We start from the raw sequence: 10,316 nt of genomic DNA on the forward strand, positions 1-10,316 counted from the left end.
TTTACTTTGATGTTGCTAATGAACTGAGAAACTGAAGTAAATTCATATAGATATGGCTCTTATTGACACACAAATGTAACTATGTGGCTTCACCAAATTCTAATACGGTTAAAGGAGAATGTGGATTACTCATTGAAAAATTGCGATGACCTCAGCATACAAGCTACTGAGTATTGTTTTATCAATTTTCTGCTCAGCTTCTTTTGCTTACATCGCTCAGCCACGGATACGTCGATAATTCATTCCATTGTTCCAGGCATTAATTGTTATAGGCATAGTAAAAATAACAAATCCAAAGGCTGGTTAAACAAACTTATTTCTACCTAATAACGAGGAGTAACCCTCAAAATAACAATATTGGATTACTTGTAGGGAAATGACAAAAGAAAATGCTGAAACCCGTAAACTTAAGTTTGAGCTGGTGAAAAAAATTAATTTAATAACAGGAAAAAAATAAAAAAAAAAACAGAAATTTTATCATTTGCATTAAAGCCTCTTCTTTAACCAAAAAAATTCAAGCTACTATCAAAGAAAATCGACGAATGAATAAAAACGTTGTGAATGGTCAAGCGAAAATGATTTTTTTATGAAATGTGAGCAGGAAAGAATGTTACTCATACGCCATGTGCAAGTCGATACACAGGACTTATGAGTAGCACTTTCCATGGTAAAGTTAGATTTTTTTTTTTCATTCACAAACTTAAAATGAAAAAATCTAGGGAAAATGACCTGATCTAGAAAAACGGTATAGAGATCCGTAATCTTGAATCCAAAATTAAGCTTACGTGTCTCGGCATTTTTTGTGTCATTTTAGATACGTACATATGTACGTATTTCTGTGATCCTAGATTCCAATATGAAAGGGGAATTATTTATTTTTTGTGGACTGTCAAAAGCAATTAAAGGTGCGATTTTCTTAAAAATCAAGCACGGTGAAAGGTTTTTCCAAGGACTTTACCGCATTGCTTCAAAAATTTATTGATATTTAATAATGTATGTACATTAGGGTGGTCCACAACAAGGAAAGTCTGAATTTTAATGCCCTCACCCCCTAGGATTGTTCTATATCAAAAAAATACAACCTTATTTTTTATTTTGAAATCAAAAATAATAAAGGTCGCTCAAAGCGCTCAACGTTTCCCATGTATTTTATATGGGGAAAAAACAACTTTTCGTATAAATAGTATCGTTCGGAAAACTCGGCTTACCTTAAGGAGACTTTCAATAACAATACCCAATTGTTTATTTAACCAATTTTTAATACTAAAGATTTTTTATTTACCCCCCATTACATTTTCTGACATTTTCTTGAGGTTTCGGCGGACCTATGAAAAAATTGGGTGTGGGAGCATAAAAAATCGTTACTTTTTCACATGTATTTTTGGACCACCCTAATGTAAATAGATATATATGTACATATAATACGGCGCGCGATGAAACTAAAAACATTCATCTTACGTGAACTGTGAATCTGAAAATGATTTTCTTGTCATGACAGATTTCCTAATTAATTGAGCCAGAAATTTGTAACTTTTTAATTAAAATATTTGCTCGCATTTTATGTTGGGCATAAACTTTTGGTCAATGATAATTTCGAGCTTGCAGTGTAATCATAAACTACAATTTTTTTTTGTACTAAGAAAATCTTGATAAATTTTAAATGTAGTGAAGCATAAGTCTCCACCTCTTTGGTTACTATTTCTGTTTTATGCGATAATTTGGTGCAATCTTCTAAGCAACATTTTGCCGGCATCTTTAATGGGTCAACCGATAGACTACCAACTGTAGTGTTTCCGTTGATTTTAAATTGCTTTTCTGCTTTATTAAACTCGCCTCAAAAGTTTAGAAAAATCTACATTCTAAGGTTTTTCTGGAATTTAGCAGTTAGCAGGACTTAATTACTCTTCTTATTTATCTCGCTCCCTCTTCTAAACACCACTTAACGCATGCAACAGTCTCCTCTAAACATTAGGAATAATTTTGAGCACATTCTTGGCCATTAATTCAATAGCTGATAGGCTAATTTCCAATGACTAAATACTCGGCGACAAAGTATCGCAAGGAGTTAGTAAGCAGTGACTAAGCAGACGTATCTTAATACGTAAAACAAAGTAAAGCGTAGTCGATATCCGTGCAAAGCACAAAGCCATTGAACACACAGTTATCTTTACTGTTGTTGACCTAACCTAAATTTTGTTTTGTGCGCCGCATTTTGATGGCGTATCTACATAAATTATAACACATTATCCTGTTGCCTGCCTGTCAGTTATAAGACCCATTATGTTGTTGTCATACCTCGAACACAATACATAAAACGTAAACAAGCGAATCAGGAAGTGAAAATTGTAAAACACGTCGGCAAACTGAGGACTAAGAAAAGTCCAGTGCTCTGCGTTCATATCAGTTGTTAGCAAATAAGTTTATGAGGATATAAGGTTCGTAGGACGCGTGACGTTAACCACAAAGCAAGCTACATTCATATATACATACATACATATGTGGACTACGAAATAGGACGTTCCGTTTAATCCGTCCATTCACATGATTTTGTGTGCACGTCACTTCGAAACCAACACTATACATAACCAACTATATACCTAGTTATTTAGTTTTTTACAGTGGCGGTCAAAAGTGAATGCATAAATGGTGTTTCGTTTTTAATATTTACAATATTTTTCAAGCTAAATTTTTTTTTGATATTTCTTTATAAAAATGTGGTTCGTAATCGCATTGACTATTAGTATTTTTTTTTTGCGACGGATTTTGCGTTTTTTTTTCATATAAATAGCGAAATTTAGGAAAACTGGCGTAGAATTTTTTTTATTTTTTCGCAAACGGTTTTGCGCATATTCTTCCACAAGAAATACATGTTTATATGGAAGGAAGTGCAAAACGCCGTCAAAAAAAAATATTAAAAATCAATGCGATTTCTTAGTCGCTCTAAACTGGCACTAGTTTTACTAAAATTGTATAAGCTTGTTAACTGCATACCCAAAAAATGTTTAGAAATGCTAATTAAACAGCTCGAAATTTAGATAAACATTTTTGGAATTTTTCTAAATTCTGTATAAAGTTTGAAAGTGTGATTTATATGATTTTTGTTAAAGCACGAACCATATTTTTAGAAAACATATCAAAAAAATTTAGCTTGAAAAACATTGCAAAAATCCAAAAACAAAACTCCATTCATCCACTTTTGACCGCCACTGTACATATACATATGTATTTGCACCTACATATATTTTTTTAATCTGCTGTAAAGTAGAGTAGTTTGCGAAGCGCTTAAGTGCAACTTGTCATGTGTGTATGTTGAACTGACAACGTCATCACTTTCACTTGACTGTCACTGGCACGAATTGTTTTACAGCACACGCCCACTACCAGAGAGCGCAGCTGCTACCTAAGTACGTGTATGTATGTATATCTACATGCTAGGTGACCTACCACACATAGCTGTCATTGCGCTGGCGTTCACCTTGTTTTCTCCTGCTTTCTATTTTAGTTTTGCTTTTTGAACAAAAAAAAAACAAAAAAACATAAAAAATAACTAAACCAACTCCTTGTACAGCTTGCCTGTGCAATGCGAGAATAGAATAGCCGTCAGCAAGTGCATACACAAACACACAGTCATGCATATATGTATGTATAGTTGTCGCATAAAAATGCCTAACCAAGTCCATTGTGGTGCGCACCCTGCTTTTCCTGCCTTTTCCACAGCATTGCAATAATTTTATTGTGTCAACAAGCCATCCTCCACACCCGTCAGCGGCAGTAACGGCGCGTCCAGGCAGGTTGCAATACGTGCCTCATTCCCATTGCTCCCCATTATCATCAACATTTCAGCGCTCATTTATTTAGCCGGTCGTCGGCGCCATAGAACGCAGGCCAAGTCCATGAATACTCAAACAACGCAGGCGTTAAGTTGGCTTTAATGAGGGCTTTCTTCACACGTACACAGTGTGACAGACGGAGGGCGGTGGCACAGGGTGGCAACAGGGTGACCCTGTTCGGCGATGTGCTTGTTGTTTGTATTGGACTTGGGTGAAGTAAAGATGTGTATATGTATATGTTTGGCGATTAAAAGTTTTATCCACTGAAGCCACTTGGCCTCATTCCGATTGAGCCTTACGCTTTGCCAAAGCGAATTCATTCTTTCTTTGCATATTGGTTGTACTTATGTTTGATTGAATGGATTTGTATGTTTATATTTACACATATAAATTTCTACATATTTACTTACGAGTGTATTATACATATGTATGTATGCAATTGAATTATAGTATATACCTTTTACTCACAACCGAGAATAATTAATCATTGGGTTTAGAAAAGATATTTGTGAGTTTTCTTAAGGTCACAAAAGTCTATGTATGGCAAGTAAATAAATTAAAATTTAACTGACTCATTTTTGTTGAGTGTTTGGCCGAGCTCGTTCTACAATTTGTGGACATACTTATATACTTAATACTTTATAATACATATGTATGTCTCTCTGATTAATTCACAATCACCCTAAACATATGAGCCCAGGCCATCGAGGAATACGTATGTATATGAGACAGCGCCTTAACTATGTAGAGCTAGCGAGGTGCGGCTCAGCACAAAATTTATACCACGTGGCGGGCTTGGGTGTCTCGGTCAGCAAAACTAAAAGCAGAATTAACGAAATTTACCACTCAAAAGCCAAGCAGGTTCTGTCACATTTGCAAGGACTCGGGCTCGAATGAAACATTTCAGCTCTTTCTCTGGAAATATCCGCCCCTGCATGACTGTGTGGTTTCAAAATGGGTAATTCAAAATGGGTAATTCTTAATATGCGGTTTTGTAGCCCATTAAATTCTAGTACAATAAAGTACAAGTTTGAAGAGGCTAAATGTTCGCGTTGGTTTTTAGTAGTTTTTTTCCGACGGTGTTATTATTTTCTTCCATACAAAAAAAAATTGTCGAGTGTTTGTATAAAGTTAGAAATTTGGGTTTACATGACTTTTGTTAGACATATCACTTTATCTCGGGGTATACAACAGGTACACATAGTACCAGGAGTTCCTTTATTTTACTGAAGAACTGTAAAAAAAAAAAATCACTAATACGCGTACTCTAAAAATTTTTTATTTTTTTAATGGAGATACTGCGTAACGGATTTTTCTTGCAGCAATATAAAGTTTTTTGTCCGAAAAAAGATACGATATATATAGTTACTTTACGAAAAATATGAATTTTCTTTCAGTATTGCTATAAATTGTTAAAAATATATATTCTTTGTCAAAGAAATTGTATCAGAAATCTCCAAAAAATTTAATTATGATTTGAGGTTAAATTGAATTACAATTTTTTTTTTACGATTTCTGAAGGAAAATAATTTATTCAATTCATAAATATTTGTTTTTATTGATTTTATAGCAATGCTACGAAAAAAACTTGTCTTTCATGTAAAATAAATATTAAATGATTCCAAAACAAAAAAAAAAATACCGGTTTCTTTTTTTTTATTTAAATATTATAATACTGGAAGCAAGAAAATCCCAAAAATTTCATTTTCCAGTGTATTTCTGGACCAACCTAATATACATATGTATATGTAAGTGTAATAAAATGTTGTTGGTACGCAACTATCGCCGTAATGATCTATGGCAACGTACTTTTTTTCTGTGCTCTCTCTCTGTAGGAGGGTACGAAATGTTTACAAAATATTATGTTGATGGTATAAAATAAACGACCCAATCAAAAAGCACTATTTTTCAGTGTTTATCGCATTTATTTTCACCTGCTCTGCCATTGCTATTACAGTTTATCGCTATTGTTGGCTATTATTATTTGTGTGTGTGTGTGCTTTTTTGCGGTTTGTACTTTGCCTACCATGCAGCTTGCATATTGACCTCATAACCTCGGCCGATTGTACAGAAACCCTTAAAGCGCCCCTACCAGCGATGCCTGCAGCTATTTTGGCTTCCAACGCGTTGTTTAGTAGATCACAGCCACTTGGACGCCTGCGAACGTTCACTTGCCCAATTTATTAGTTGCGATGCTGTTTTTTTTTTTTGCTTTTTCCCAGTTAATACTTGCATACCAATACATACATATATATGTATATGGTTTGGTTGTATGTAAATAGTACTATGTGCAACTCAGGCCTTGCTCGATTTGGTTAGTTAGGCAGCAGCAGGGTCGTCGGAAGGCTGTCGGCCATTAGCCTCACACATAATGAATGACGCATTGATCCAATTACTTGCAAAATTTTGTAGAAAATTTTATTGACTCGCGTTCAAACAAACCGACATACATACATACAAAATTGCATGTAAAGTTCCGTTGGTTTTCATTCGCAGCAGCGTACGTGCGACTAAGGGACGTTGAAATAGTTGAAGGGACGTGGCGCATATTTGGGAGTGATATTTGCCGCGGGTGGAATGCGGATCAGCGAACCGTGTCGCAGTACGCGCATGAATAAATAATCAGCTCTTAAAGTGAATGACTTCGTTAAAGTTTTAATAGAGTGAATTTAAAAAGAAACGAACTCCATTAAAATTTTCTTTGTGTATCTTTTCCGCAACAATCCACTTTAGAATCTTTTCAAATCAAACGATGAACTTAGAAACATGCAAACTGAAAAAAAATGCACACGTACATACGTCTATGTATGCATAAGGCCGGAAAGGCGCATGCTATGTCAGTAAGTCAAAGTCAGAGTAGGCGTACACTCATAAAAAGGAATTAAGGACGGTTCTATGCAAGGCGAGCAAAAGGAGGAGGAGGAGAATGTCAAGCTGTAGAAAGGCTGGTAAAAAGTTCGTCTTGCATTATTAAAATTCCTTTGCTGCGCAGTCGAGAAGAAAACATGACACAAATTGCAAAACTCAACCGCCACAAAAGCAAGCAAAACCAACCAAAAAAAAAAGTAAAAAAACAGCAACGCCAACAACAAACAAAAACCAACAAAAACCAACAACAGCAGTAGCTGTAACAAAATCAGCTTTTAAACTCAGCAACCAAAAAATACTAAACTTAAGCACGCCAACTTGAAAGCTCACACAAATACAAATACAAATAAAAAAAAAGCAGTGCATCCCGCAGAAGACCTCGCCGCTTTAAAGCGTTTTCAATATACTACAAGCATACATACATACAACACTCGCTTAGTAAGTGACTGCCAGCTTGAATGGAGAAGGACCTTTACAATCGTTCTTGCGATTTATGTTAAGGACAAGTGGCGCCATTTGCACAGTGCCGCCATCCGTCAAGCTTCAACCGGCACAACAACGCGCATAGCCGCTTGTGAGGAAGGACAGCCGCAGCCACAGCCACAGCCACAAAATCGGCAAGGCGGTACAAGCGGTTTGTAAACAGACGCAACCGCAACGATTAACAAAGATTCTTCGAAGCATTTCTCGCTTGCCCGCATTGCTGGNATTTACATACATACATATCTTTTGTTAATATCTACATACATATGGAGGCATGGCATGAGTGACATGAGTATTCGCATGATATGATGAAAAGGCTGCAGCACTTGAAAGCAAACTTATTTATAAATATGTAGTAGCACTCGACATTCTTTCATCCGAATTTAAGTGTTTGGAAAATTTATTTTCCATTTGCGATTTCTTTTGCATTAAAAGGAATGCAAGAGGCATTTGTGCCCCAAAGTGTGCAAACTAAAGCGAAAGATTAGCATAAAGAAGGTGGTAAACTTATGTACTTAATTCCTATTAGAGCAGAAGAATTTTTTAGAAAACCTACTTTTATGAAAGAGTGATGTTAAGCAAAGCTTGATTTCCCTTATGGAACTTAAAGCTGACAAGGTGGCAAAAGGCATTGTTAAGGAACAGAATCGATTTTTAATTACATTAAAAATTAACTACCGCATTAAATTGGGTGGGGCTAAAGAAAAAAAAAAACCTTTTGTGATGGTTTATTATGGAATTAATATTAATTTTAAACGTCTATGATTTCCGGTTTTACCATTATGAAATGTTGATTATAAATCGTAACTAAGTTTTCTAACACTAACTAAAAACAATATCTAAGATTTGATATTTTCATAATATTTTCTTTTATAAATTTTATAACCTTTAGTTTAAAAAACAATAATACACAATTTATTATGTCTATTTTTTTTTAAATGTTGTAAAACCACTTTTAGCAACATTTATTTTTGAATTTCACATGGAAAAGTGAAAAAGTATTCGCCGCCAACATGTGTTACGTATCAAAGACTTGCGTCAAAGAAAAACAACGGCAAAGCAACGCGAAAGCCGCTTGTGGCAGAGCCTTAATTGGTTTCATAATTATGGCATGAAATTCAGCTTTTTGTCTTCGCAATATGCTAACGTGTTATTTAAAATAAACCGTTAGAAAAAATATTTTAAACAACAAGATTTATAAACCAAAATCTCAATGTTGGTCATAGGCAACAACGGGCACGAAAGGGTTAAGTCTCAAATAAAAATGTTATTGATATCAGTATCATCATCTGTTCGTTCTTACAATTTCGAATTTAAATCTCAAAATTATTTCCACATATCGTCGCTACCATGTCAAATTATCGAATGTTAAGGAGGAGGTTATCAATTCGTCGGAGTATTTTTTTTTTGTTTTTTATGTATATTGCCGTATAACTGTGTACCGCCTTAACCGATTTCTAAAATTATTTTTTTAATGGAAAGATGGGGCATCAGAGGTTGTCCCATATTAGTACCTAGCAGAAACTTACGAGCTTAGTGTGCTTAATGTCTCAAAAAAACAAAATGGCGCGCCTAGGCGTACAGTTTTTTTTTTACTTTATTTAATAAACAAAAAAATTATCTATATTCCAGTACTAAAACTAAGTCTTGACAAGCCTTGGAAAGCCAACAAAAACACCAATATTTAAAATTTTTACTAAAAACGCATATCAAAATGGGTCGATTTTAAATTTTCTAAGAGTATGCCATATTAAAATCAGTTCATTCAAATTTAGTTTTAAATAATAGAACTTACCTTCTTCTTCCATGCCCAAGTGGTTTTTTGTTGAAATAGGTCTTCACTAAAACACAACTACCGAAGAAACAAGTCGAACGATTGAACGGGAAGAGAACAAAAAAAAGCGATCACAACATTGACTGTTTTCATGTGGACGTATGTCAAAGGGAAAACAGCGGGTAAAATTTTAATGGCTGCCTTTCAATAGATCGGTTATTTAATTTTAGAAAAAGTATGTTTAACTCAACTGTTGCCAAAGTTGATATATCTGACTTTTGACCGGATTTTTCAGCTAAATACTCTTATGTGCAGCGATCAGACTTTTAAGTAAATGTGTCACAAAGCAGCATAACCATTTTTATTATGCGTAAATAATATCGGAGGAGAATTAAGTTAAAATTAAATTTTTATGAAGACAGCATGATAAAAATCTCTGCTCAAGGCATATCGACGCATCCAAACCATACTCTGCCAAGTCTGACTAAGTCTAAGTTGACTTAGCATGGTAAGCATTTCAAAAAATCTAAAATTAATCGATTTAAGAAACCATCAACATTTATCGTTTTTCAACAAAGCTTCACAAAATATTGTACAAGCATACATTTTTGTTATTTGGTCACTCTTCCGTTGCAGTTTTCAATTTTCCTATTAACTACCAAGTGAGTACTTTAAACTAACAACAATAGAAATTATATCTGTTGAGGATATGACGAAAAATGTTAAAAGGCGATCCCTACGTTTGTCAGAAAAAAAAAATGTTCTCGAATTGCCTTTGCAAAAATGCTTTAGACTCAGGTCTAATGTACATACGTATGAATGCATTTGCATATGTATATCTTAACGTATGTACTCGTATGTAGATGTCTGATTTATATACGGAACTACATACATATGTACATAAAAAATATATTTTTAGCTTTCCACATGTTATTTCACATGGTTATTATAGGGTGGTGAAAGCAAACAGCTTTAAATAAAACCACAAGCAATTAATCTGTGCGCAATTGATAGAGTTCGCAATTGATATTAACTGTATCTAGGTATTTTTGTGGCATCTGACTTTGGGAATAATTCTGTGAAATAGACATTTTAGGGCATAAAACAAACTACGCTCAAACGCCTTGTAGACATACATACATATGTACATATGTATAGCGTGCGGGCATATATTGATTGAGCCCCAGTGCAATTTATTTTTATTCATAACTCGATAAACTTTACTAACACAAGTCAATTGTAATAGAAATTGTTTGCGTTCTTAAACTATCTTGGAATTTAACATGCAATCAAATGAATGTTCATTAGGGTGGCCGACAACAATGCATGTGAAAAAGTGAAGTCGGAATTTTTATGCTCCC

The sequence above is a fragment of the Rhagoletis zephyria genome, unplaced genomic scaffold (genome assembly GCF_001687245.7).
Source record: "Rhagoletis zephyria isolate East Lansing unplaced genomic scaffold, Rhagoletis_zephyria_1.1 Rzeph_scaffold_01523, whole genome shotgun sequence".
Lineage (NCBI taxonomy): Eukaryota > Metazoa > Arthropoda > Insecta > Diptera > Tephritidae > Rhagoletis > Rhagoletis zephyria.